This window comes from Melanotaenia boesemani, chromosome 19 (assembly GCF_017639745.1).
Source record: "Melanotaenia boesemani isolate fMelBoe1 chromosome 19, fMelBoe1.pri, whole genome shotgun sequence".
Classification (NCBI taxonomy): domain Eukaryota; kingdom Metazoa; phylum Chordata; class Actinopteri; order Atheriniformes; family Melanotaeniidae; genus Melanotaenia; species Melanotaenia boesemani.
In genome coordinates, this window is record NC_055700.1 from 24,870,020 (window position 1) to 24,880,824 (window position 10,805).

The 10,805-nt window shown below is 39.6% G+C and overlaps 1 protein-coding gene across 1 annotated transcript in view; it reads right to left on the bottom strand.

Annotated features, from left to right (window-relative positions):
• The window catches only part of spag8 (sperm associated antigen 8), a 31,762-nt gene extending 27,303 nt beyond the window's left edge, over nt 1–4,459 (bottom strand). Inside the window, exon 1 of the mRNA XM_041970204.1 lies at nt 4,391–4,459. The gene's annotated coding sequence lies outside the window, so the exon portion shown is untranslated. The remainder of the gene's footprint in view (nt 1–4,390) is intronic.
• Between the last annotated feature and the right edge of the window lie 6,346 nt (nt 4,460–10,805).

The window sequence follows — 10,805 nt, forward strand, 5'->3', positions numbered from 1 at the left end:
CTTTTTTCTCTCTCTTTTGTTTTTCATTTTAAACCATGCTTCTTATTTTCTGATGTTTCGGTGTAAAGCACTTTGAATCTCCCTGTTGTTGAATTGTGCTGTACAAATAAACATGCATTGCCCTGCAGTGCTTTTTAAGATGGAAAAGGAAAAGATCAGCACACAGGACATCAAACTTTTGACCATGAGTTTTTGTCCATATTACATCTCAAGCAGACCGGCTCTGATCAATCTGGAGCCACTGGAGCTGAATGTCCAGAGAAAAATGCTGCACAAGCTGATAAATATGACAATTCTTCACATCCTCTACACCAGCTTTTCCCTGAATGGAGTCCCATGATAATTTCAAGGGGCTGCCATATCAGAAAAACATAAATACTTACATTAATCAAATAAATTTGGGATTTTTTTAAAGGGCTGTCAAAATTAACATGTTAACACATAAATGACAATGCCAGGTTAAAAATCCGAATTTGCCATAAACTCTGAGAGAAGCAGATTTTGGTGAACTGAATCCACCAAAAAGCATTTTATCCTCCTTATTATGAAGTTTCTGATAGTTTTCCAGCCTTACATTTAAAGGATGGCAGCAGGACAACCCATTTAATACATCACACAATTAACCACTCAGTGGGATGAAAACACTGTGCGTTATCCTGGAGGTCGTGGCTCAAAACGTCCGGGAACCTCTGCACAAGACAGAAAGATGTCGGCCATCATCTCCCTCCAGAACAACATCACCGACAATTAGTCTTTAAAAAACAGAAAAATAAAACAACTTCACAATTTAATAATGAACAACAATCAGATATGTTTCATTTTAATGCTAGTTTGATTCATTTTAATTTAGGTCTTGTTTATATGTGTGTGATCCACACACATGTATGGTTCATAGCTCCCAGTAAAAAAAAAAGACAAAATAAAAGAGAAAAAGAGGAAAATCTAACAACTGGAGAACATTTCTCACAAACGACTGGTTGAGTCAGCAGAAAGGAGGATGTGTTTCTGGGAAATGTCTGCACCTGTTTAGTATTTGGGAGTATGTTTCTGGTTGGAAAAACAATTACACAGAAGACAGCGGCAGATATACAGCAAGTAAAAAATGTAATGCTTACTCTGACAAAACGACCTGTGGGCCATAATTATAAAAACTGTGGTGCTTAAGTGCTATAATTGAGGATTTAACACCCTCTTTCACTACATTAAAAAAAAAAAATTAAAATTTTATGAAGTAAATCCTTTACAGCTCCTAACTTTTGAATAACAACATTGAGGTTTTAGTTATGAGGGCATGAGAAGAGAATCTTTGGTCATGTTAGTCGTGTTTGACTAGAAACATCAGTGCTTAGGTGGGTATGTTTGCAATTTTTTTGTCAAGCCTGAACTATTTCCATGGGGATTTAAAGATTTCTCATATGATTCCATTCATGATCCCTGCAGGATGAATCATAATAAGTTTCAGACCATCCAGATTTTTCTCCCAGCACCACTTGAAGGTCGAGAACCACTCAGCTCTGGAGTTAAGTAAACATAAAACATCTTAATATTCATATTGGGTGCATGTTTGCAATTACACTAAATTAATTTACATTCACACTGGTCTCACAAATGTTAACATAGCTGCAGACATTTTGTAATTTCTACTAAAGGTTTATTTCTAGCAGAAAAAAGTAAACAAACCCTAAGACTGAACATCTAAATTTGTCGGCTTTACCTCAGAACACCACTCAGATAAGCGCTTATGGGATGCAACATCTGGAAACTGTTAAAAGGCTATGCAGCTTTCTTCAATAATACTTTCCTATATGTGGTTTTTAACTGAAAGTAAAAACTGAGTGTTATCGGTTTGATTAATCTGTACTGTAAATAAAAAAGCGCATCCTGAACACTTTTGTGGTTTCATAACTATAAAATGATTACTACCATTTTTATTTAGATCAGGTCACCAAATATGAAACATTTCCTTCTTATAGCTGTGTTTACGTGACTTGATGAGTTTGTGAGTGACAGTTGTAGACTCAGGAGTTGTGTTGAAATGTTCTCTGAAAATAAATTCAGTTTTTATATATGGTTTAGGTGAGGTTGGACGCCTTTTTCCTTCAGAACTGCCTTAATTCTTGTTGTCATAGGTTCAACAAGGTGTTGGAAACGTTCCTCAGAGGTTTTGTTCCATATTGACATAACAGCTTTACACAGTTGGTGCAGGTTTGTCGGTTGCATCCATGATGAGAATATCCTGTTCCACCACATCTCAAAGCTGCTCTGGTGACTGTGGAGGCCGTTGAAGTTCAGTGAACTCATTGTCATGTTCTAGAAAGCAGCTGGAGATGATCCGAGCTTTGTGACATGGTGCATTATCCTGCTGGAAGTAGCCATCAGAAGATGCAGCACTGTGGTCATAAAGGGATGGACATGGTCAGCAACAACACAAGATAGGCTGTGGTGGTTAAATGATGGTACTAAAGCTTTGTTTTCACCAATGGGTTCAGGGTAGTACACATTTTTTTAAAATACTATTTTGCATTTCCATAAGCAAAAACTGGGAACAGAGCCCAACTATCAAATCCAACCCTATTTTTTGAGACCCCTCCACTGAGGTTCCACACCTAACAATTTGCACCTCAAGAGTGGAGCTTGGCACTCTGCAGTTTGCTGATGCGGTGGTTAAATATACCGCCGTTTAAAGCCACATGCCAAGAAGAAAGCAACTGTCCGCCATTCTTCTCCTTAATTGTCACATTCTTCTTCATTAGAATTCCAAGAAAGCATTATGGCACTATGACATGTTATCATGAACCCGATGCACCTATTACATCTATTGCTGTCCTGCATATACAACATTTATCAGATAAGGACAACGCTGGCTGTGGAAACGCAACAGAGATCAGGGTTTACCAAACCACACCGAACCACCACTGGATGTGTTGTGTGTTAAGAGATGCTATTCTGCATAACATGGTTGGAACCAGTGGCTTTTTTGACTTCCTGTTGCCTTTCTATCATCTCCAACCAAGCTGCCCATTCTCCTCTGACTTCAACACATTGTCTGGACATTGTGGTCCAGGCAACTGGTGCTCACTGGATATTTTCTCTTCTTCAGCCCATTCTCTATAAACCCTAGAGATGGTTGTGTGTGAAAATCCCAGTAAATCAAGAAGGTAAAACAACCCGTCTGGCACCAACAACCATGCCACATTCAACGTCCTTTAAATCCTCTTTCTTCCTCATTCTGATGCTCAGCTTGAACTTCAGCAAGTCGTCTTCACCATGTCTACATGACGAGATGCACTGAGTTGCTGCCATGTGACTGGCTCATTAGTGTTAACAAGGAATTGAACAGGACAGGAGAACAAAGTAGCTGAGTGTATATCTACATGTACGTATTTCACTATGTACAATAAATCCCCTTTTACATCCTCTTTTTTTAAAAAGACATTTTGGTAGGTTCCTGACAAATGAACATTGGATGACCACACCCCTGCTATCTGGCACCCTGCGCAGGACCGCATCCAAGGTGTGGGATAAGGTGTATGATCTCTCATCTGTGTTGATGTCCTTGGGGCCTGCTTCTGGATCTTGATGGTGGTCCTTGTTACTGTCAGAGCAGATGAGCTTGCCTTTTGTCCAGTTCGTGATGTGATTTTCCCTTTTGCAGTGATCCGTTCTGGCTGAGTTTAAGTCCTTTTGCTGCTCGTGTGTGTCTTGCTCCTGTCTTTCACATTCTTTTCTGTGCCTCTGAGTGTGTCTCATTACATGAGTGCACTGGAATGTAGTGCGTAGTGCGCACTAAGCACTTTCTTCTGTAGTGCACACTATCATGGATAAGTGCTGAGCTAAGTGGCGCACTGACATTTTGTACTTACCAGTAGTGGCATACCAGCGTTTGGCGGCGATTCTTCTGCCCGCCTAATTTACAGAATAAATTTCCACCTTTTAATTTCACTCTCTTTTGTTTACTCCTTACTTAACCCCACGTGTAAACTACGTCACATCCAACACCTATACAGGATCCTCCTCCTGTTGGCTGAAAATGAGTTGAACCTATTCTTATTTTAATGTATATGACCCTCCTACATGCTGCCTAATGGCAGCGCCACTCTTAATACATTTCTGGGACAGTCCGTTCCGACTAAGTTCTTCCAAAATTACGTTCACATACGTTTTTGCATGTCATCATACTATTAAATGCCTTTAAAAAGACTCATTTGAGTAACAAAGTGCCAAAGTGGCCTGCACCATATTAGTCTACCTCAGCTGATGATGATAGAAAACACCATCAGCACAAGTTCAAGTGTCTTTGCACGTCGCTTGTCACAGATGGACCTCACGGAGACAGAAGAAGGTTTAACAGAACTTTATTTTAACCAGGTACAGAAAGGAATTGTCTTACTTAGACAGACAGCGGGAGGGACTGGACATCCAAGGCGCTGGAAGGGGAGTGAAGACTGGTCCATTCTGGTGCGAACAAGGTCTGACAATGAGAGATGATGAAGCTGGTGAATATAAAGCCCAGTGACAGAATTGGAATCAGGTGTGATTGATCTGGAGATTGAGGAAGGACTGATTGGAGCAGGTGTGATCAATGAGTAATCTGGGTTGGTGGCTGTGAAGCAAGGCTGGACCAGGAGAGGGTAGGACACCGCTCCCATACCTATTAGTATAAAATGCAATTCAAAACACGAGCAAAACAGATTTTAAATATATAAGATATCTTCACTGAATTAATGTATACATATCTGTTTTAATTGGTGTTTTCACTGATACAGTCCACACTTGGTAACAGGAAACCGACTATACTTAGAAATCATGAAGTAAGGAAGAGGCTAAAGCACAGAGATGCAGCATTTTTTTTATTGAAACATTTTATTAAAATATTTCTCTCTTGCCTCCTCCTCTTCTCTAGCATCGTATCCCCAAGCAGTACTGCCACATAAATGCCTCAGTGCCACTGCTGGCTCGGAGGTTTGATACCACAGTGACCTACAGTGAACACACATTGGCAGATTAAATGAAAGCAAACATGATTTATGTTTACATGTTCTTTAAAGGTACTTTGCTGACTATTATCTAAATGGTGTCCTTCTCTGTCCCTGCAACATCAAAAATAGCTCAATATGACTTAAATAAATAAATAAACCAACCAACCTGGCGGAGCCAAGTAGAAGAAAATGACACACCTCAAGCCTTTGCGCGTTAATAATTATACTACTGCGATTTACTAGTTATTAATCAAACAATGCTTGGTCATTGTAAACACTACTTATATATTTTATATCTCTTTTTTTCAGCTCAGTCTGGGCAATTCAGTTCTGACCCCATATCATGTCATAATGTAAACATATGTATTGTACAGGCCTTCATATCAAGCAAATACATTATTTTGTCTAATGATTTTTCATATTTTGCTTCCATGCTACTTAAGGAAACATGTCAGCAGATATGTATGTTATCATATTTGTGTAGAGGGGTTCCTCTGAAATGTGGCAATATGTGTAACTTTATGGTGGGATACTGTATGGTCTCACAAGGACTAGGACATGTGTGGCCTTTCTGCTGAACTGTTTTCTTGAGGTTTTTGAGCACATTAACACCATTCATTACATCTTGTAGACCTTGGCAGCTACGGCTTACTCAGCGAAACCACTGAAACAGGCCAGTTCTCTAACAACTGCCGTTGTTTCCAAATCTGTTTTCAGATCAAGGACCGTTTCGTTTACGTCATGGACAGGTATAACCTATCTACGTCCATGACCCGGCTAAAGAACTGCTAACATTTACGTGTGCTAACTCTACTGAGTCGGTATAACCGCTGCCTTCAATACATGATCAGTTCCATAACTGTCATCAGGGAACAAAGAGATAGGGAGCATGCTGCCGTGTACATTAGAATTATGATCGAATAACTTCTTTACAAAATAGCCCCCGCCTGCATCGGTACCGCTGAGTCATTGAACACCACTATTCAGCCCTGGAAAACTGGCCAAAAGTCCCCTTTTGCTATGTTGGCAAAATGGCTTCCATTTAGTGTGCGCAGTGTTCAGCATTTCACACTAGAGTTTTAATCCATTTAGGGCAGCACAAGGGGACCATCAGTGCACTGAGATTTTGCTTAAATTACAGAGTCATTGTTCGAAGTACGGCAAGTGCGCTGATTGAGACACACCTTATGTCTTCCTTGAAAAAAACGCTCATGATGACCAACAGGGGGTCCCCCATGGCAAAGCCCTCTTGTGTTTGTAGACTGTTCTGTTGTAGATGTTCTAACCTCATTGGAAATGGCATTATTTCTCATCCCGATGGGCTTCCAGTAACATTTAAGGCAACTAAAAAGCTGACAGCCAAATAAATGTCAACGTCGCTTTCAGGGATGTCAGTGAGAGTGAAGGAGAAGAAAGCCTGAATTAACTCACTAAATGTTCTTCTGTCAAAAGTATATTGCAAAAAATGTTCTCTTAAGGAAAACAGCAGCTTTTTGTTCTGCAACAATGACGACTGATGAGAATCTGCTTCATGACAACGCTTTGACTTCAACTGTATTTCTGGAACATCTTTACTTTTCATATTCCGAGCTCAAGGAACTCGTCTGCGAGACTGAGAAAATTGGAGAGAAAAGACTTCAGCAATAGTCTCAAAATATAAGCAATTCCCTGCTGATAATCAAAATCTGAAAGCATGTGAAAAAAAAGCCATGTGTGTTTTCACCGTAGTGTGAGGTATTTCTGCTCTCCTGCTGCTCTCCTTCTGTCTCATTTCTGGGAAGTTCAGTAGTATAAACAGCAAAAAAAACTAAAACGCTGTGGAAAATCACCACAGACAGCAACGTCATGAGATACCAATGCAACCCAAATGCCAAAAGTCATCTTTCTTTTGCTCTCTCTGTCTCCTTGACACTCTCACCGTCTCCCACCATCTGGGTGATGGGCTGTAAAAGGCCTGGAAAGGTCTTCGGATCACTGACACTAGCTAACATGTGGTATGTCACTGCTTGGATGCGTGTGGAACAATGAAACAGGGGGTTAACATGAACACTGAGTCTGTCTGTTGGGGACTTTGTGAAAAGGTTAAATCTTGGTTTATTGAAGACCTGCATGAATTTAAGATAATTAAACTGAGCCCAACAAATGTTTGAGATGTGTCATTAAAAGGAAATATATTCCCACATTATCCATGTGAAAACAGTCAATATTTTAGAGATCTTATAGAAAAAACAAAAACAAAAAACAGAAATTATATTTTTCAAGGATGCATGTGTCTTTTTTTCCAACCTTTTAGTTAAGCACTTTATCTAAGTAGACGCTAAATGGCTCCAACTAAAAATAGTCTCCTAAAAGTGTTTGAGTTTATCTCTCTGACAACCTCCAGAATAGTAATTGACATTTTACTTGATGCCTTTGAACTGTGGTGCCTAAAAACCTAATCAGTTTCGAACATGTTGAGCTGTTACGCTGATTATTTGAAGTGACTGCAACCAATTCAATTAGTGCAGGACATCAGAGTCCTTTGGTGCCTTATGCCATGGAACCAGTTGACAGCACCATCACACTGACCATGTAAGGGAACAAAGAGTTGAAGTGGACCAAATTAGATGTTGGTATCAGATTGCATTCACACAGAGCCACTCATTGACACCACACTTCCTGTAATAAATCTTGAGGCTAAATATTGATGACTTGAGACAGATGGTAGAGCAGATGTTCAAATGGTACAATGAGAGGATGACTGCAGGGTGAGTGGTTCACCGGAGCAAAGAGGCTCATCCATACCCATAATCAGCTCCACATGTCGGGCAGAGGAGCTGAAAAGGTTGTGGGTCCACTAAAAATGTAATAATCATAACTTTTTTTTCTGGACACCTGACCTTATAAATTCCAAATGTGAGGCTTGGCAAACATCCCAAATAAGAAGGATAAAGTGGTTAACTCCTATGGAGCAGCTTTATCTCCCATTTGGCATTCTGTGGCTGAAAAGGAAACAAATTTAGATTTTTCGAAGAGAACCAGTTTGTTTCTGGACATCTGATGATAAAAAATTTAAGTGCAAGGCCCGAGCACTATCAAAAACATCAACTCAGGCATCGCAGACCTCTGCCAAGCCATAGGATCTGAAAAAGACCCTAAAAGGCCCAACAGCCCAACCCCATACAACACTCTTTTGTATACTTAAAGCTAAAATCCCTTCCTATTTCCATCATCAGGATAGATAAGAATCCTTCATCCTGGAAACATACGGTAAGACACCAAGACTAATGGTGGCAATCTGGGTTTGCCGCTGTTACGATCCAGCTCGGCTGGGGAAGAAGAAAGTAAAAGTAAGTAAAGAATGATGTCCAAGTGTAAAATGGAGCAAGCGGGAATTTATTGTCCTATGGCAGGTAAAATATTAACAGAAAACAGAAGGGAGGGGAGGGTGGTGCTGCTCAAATCAAGAAATAAATAAAACAGAAGAAATAGACTAAACAGAAAGAAATTGTTGTAATTAATGTTCAACACAAAGAAATGAAACCTGGCTGACTGCACTAAGTACAAACAAAACCCAACCAGAAGCAGCACTGCTAACTAATAATCTAGCAAAGAAAGCTACTTTAACGTGGTAGCAAAGCTAGCTGGCCGAGTCTCCACACAACAGTTAACAAATCCCTGCAACACAAAACACAGCCTTAAAGCCGCGAGTCTAGACCTCAGCAGCACCAAGAGTTTAGACACAATCCAACAATTTTCACATGAAATTCAAGTCTGTCATAAACAAACAGAATCTCTACAGAACGGGCAAGATGTCTAACAGAGGAACACAGCTGCTGAACTCACTGCTTTCATCTGTGCCATGAGGAAGCAGCAGCGATTGGTGCAGAGGGCAGCGAACCAGAGAGCAGGTGAGGAAGGTGTGGCGGGGTGCAGCCAATCCCAGCCAGGTGATGAGAGATGGTGATTTGCATAGCAGATGAAAAGTTAGCTGTTACTGTATTAATATCTACCATGATGTCACCTTGTAATTTTATTTATTTATTTAACCAGTGATTCTGGGCATTATCTGTAAAGAATCCTTAAAAAAAATTCCTGGATTCAGACAGTGAAATGTAATCACTTGTTCCTTATTTCATTTCTGACTTTTTCTGAAAATGTAATCAAAATCCATCCATAATGTTTTGATTTATGTTGCTAACAGACAGACAAAGAGAAAAACTAACCTAACCTTAACACCACTGAAAAAAAACTCCACCTTGGCGGAAGTAATAATAAGAAGGATGAAGAAGACTTATACCACACCATTAACCACTCACTTGTCACATCTGGCTTCCTGGTCCACACTCATTACCAGTGTACTGTAATGGGATTTATTAGTACCTGTCATGGTTCCTGGGTTTTGGTGTGTGTTAGATGTTGATCATGGTTTATAGTTCTAGGTTTTTGTCATGTTCATGCTTTAGGTTTTCAGTTTTGTCATGTTTAGTTCGGTTTTCCCTCCTGTGTTCCTGTGGTTCCTGTTTCTGGCTCATTAGTTCACCTGGTCTAATTACTCATTCATTTCACCATTTCCTTGTTACTCCCTCTGTGCATATATACCCTGTGGTTTTCAGTTTGCTCTTGTCAGATCCTTATTATGGTTTACTCCCTGTTTTGTGTGGTTCCCTGTCCTGAGTTTTGGTAAATAAACCCTTTACCCTCCTGCCTGATTCTGCCTGCAACTGGGTCCTCACGTCCACCGCCATACGTGACAAGGCAAGTACCCATATGTAAGTACTTGTACTTGTACTCCGTTTGAAAGAATATTGGTGCATCCCTAAATATAATGCATACATTCAAAACTCATGACCAGATTAAGGACCTTTAACTTCCGGCTGGTCTTAAATGATTTTGCTGCACCACAATATTGAAGCTAATGGTTTTTTTCTCCCTGTGTTCTCAGCTCTTATCCTGCATGGCAGGGAGGAGGTTAAGATCCTCCTCAGGGATCAATAAAGGGTATTAGAGGAAAACTCCTCGGTGACTACAGTTTTCCACGTTGACTTGCAGCAATCATCAATCATTAAGCACTCGACTAAATTAAGCTCCAGTTACATCATCTGAAAAATCGTAAACTTTTTCTTTTTTTACTAGAAACTGAAATTTAATGATTAATTCATTTATTTATTAGACTGAAGTTATGAGGATTGTTTAAACATTTTCCTAAGCGTTGCCAGTGCGTAAATGTCAGCTAAACACATCCCTCAAGCAGCATAACCTGCATCTTTGTTTTAATGTAAAATGTGCACAGAGGAGAGGGAATTATAAATGTTTGTGGAGCTGTACATAGCCTGGCGAGGCCACTAAAGCAAGCACATATGTCTTAATGGAGCAACTACTTAATTTCAAGTGTTTACAAGATGTTGAAATAGGCAGTTATTTGCTGTAACCATGGCAAAAAAGAAACAAAAGTGCCTGCATAAGCTCTAAAAGACACAATCCAACCTCAGCAGTGAACGTGTGCTGCACCGGTTAAGATAACCATAAAATATCAATGTGATCACAAATTTTTTCCCTCTAACATCAAACTATTTTCAGAAAAGACAGGCCAGAGGTTTTAACAATCCATGTTTGCATCTCTTTAAGGAAAATTATTCAACATGTATTTGATCTTTGATGCAAAAAGGTAAGCCATATATATTTTATAGGTCATCTGTACACTCTAGAAACTGTTCCCAGTCTTTTCCTGGTGTTAGAAGTGGAATATAATCTATTTAAATGTTATTAAAATCACACATAAGCAAAAATATTTCAGGGGCATGAAAAAATGAATGAAAAAAAATTGCAGCTGCAATTTGGTAAACC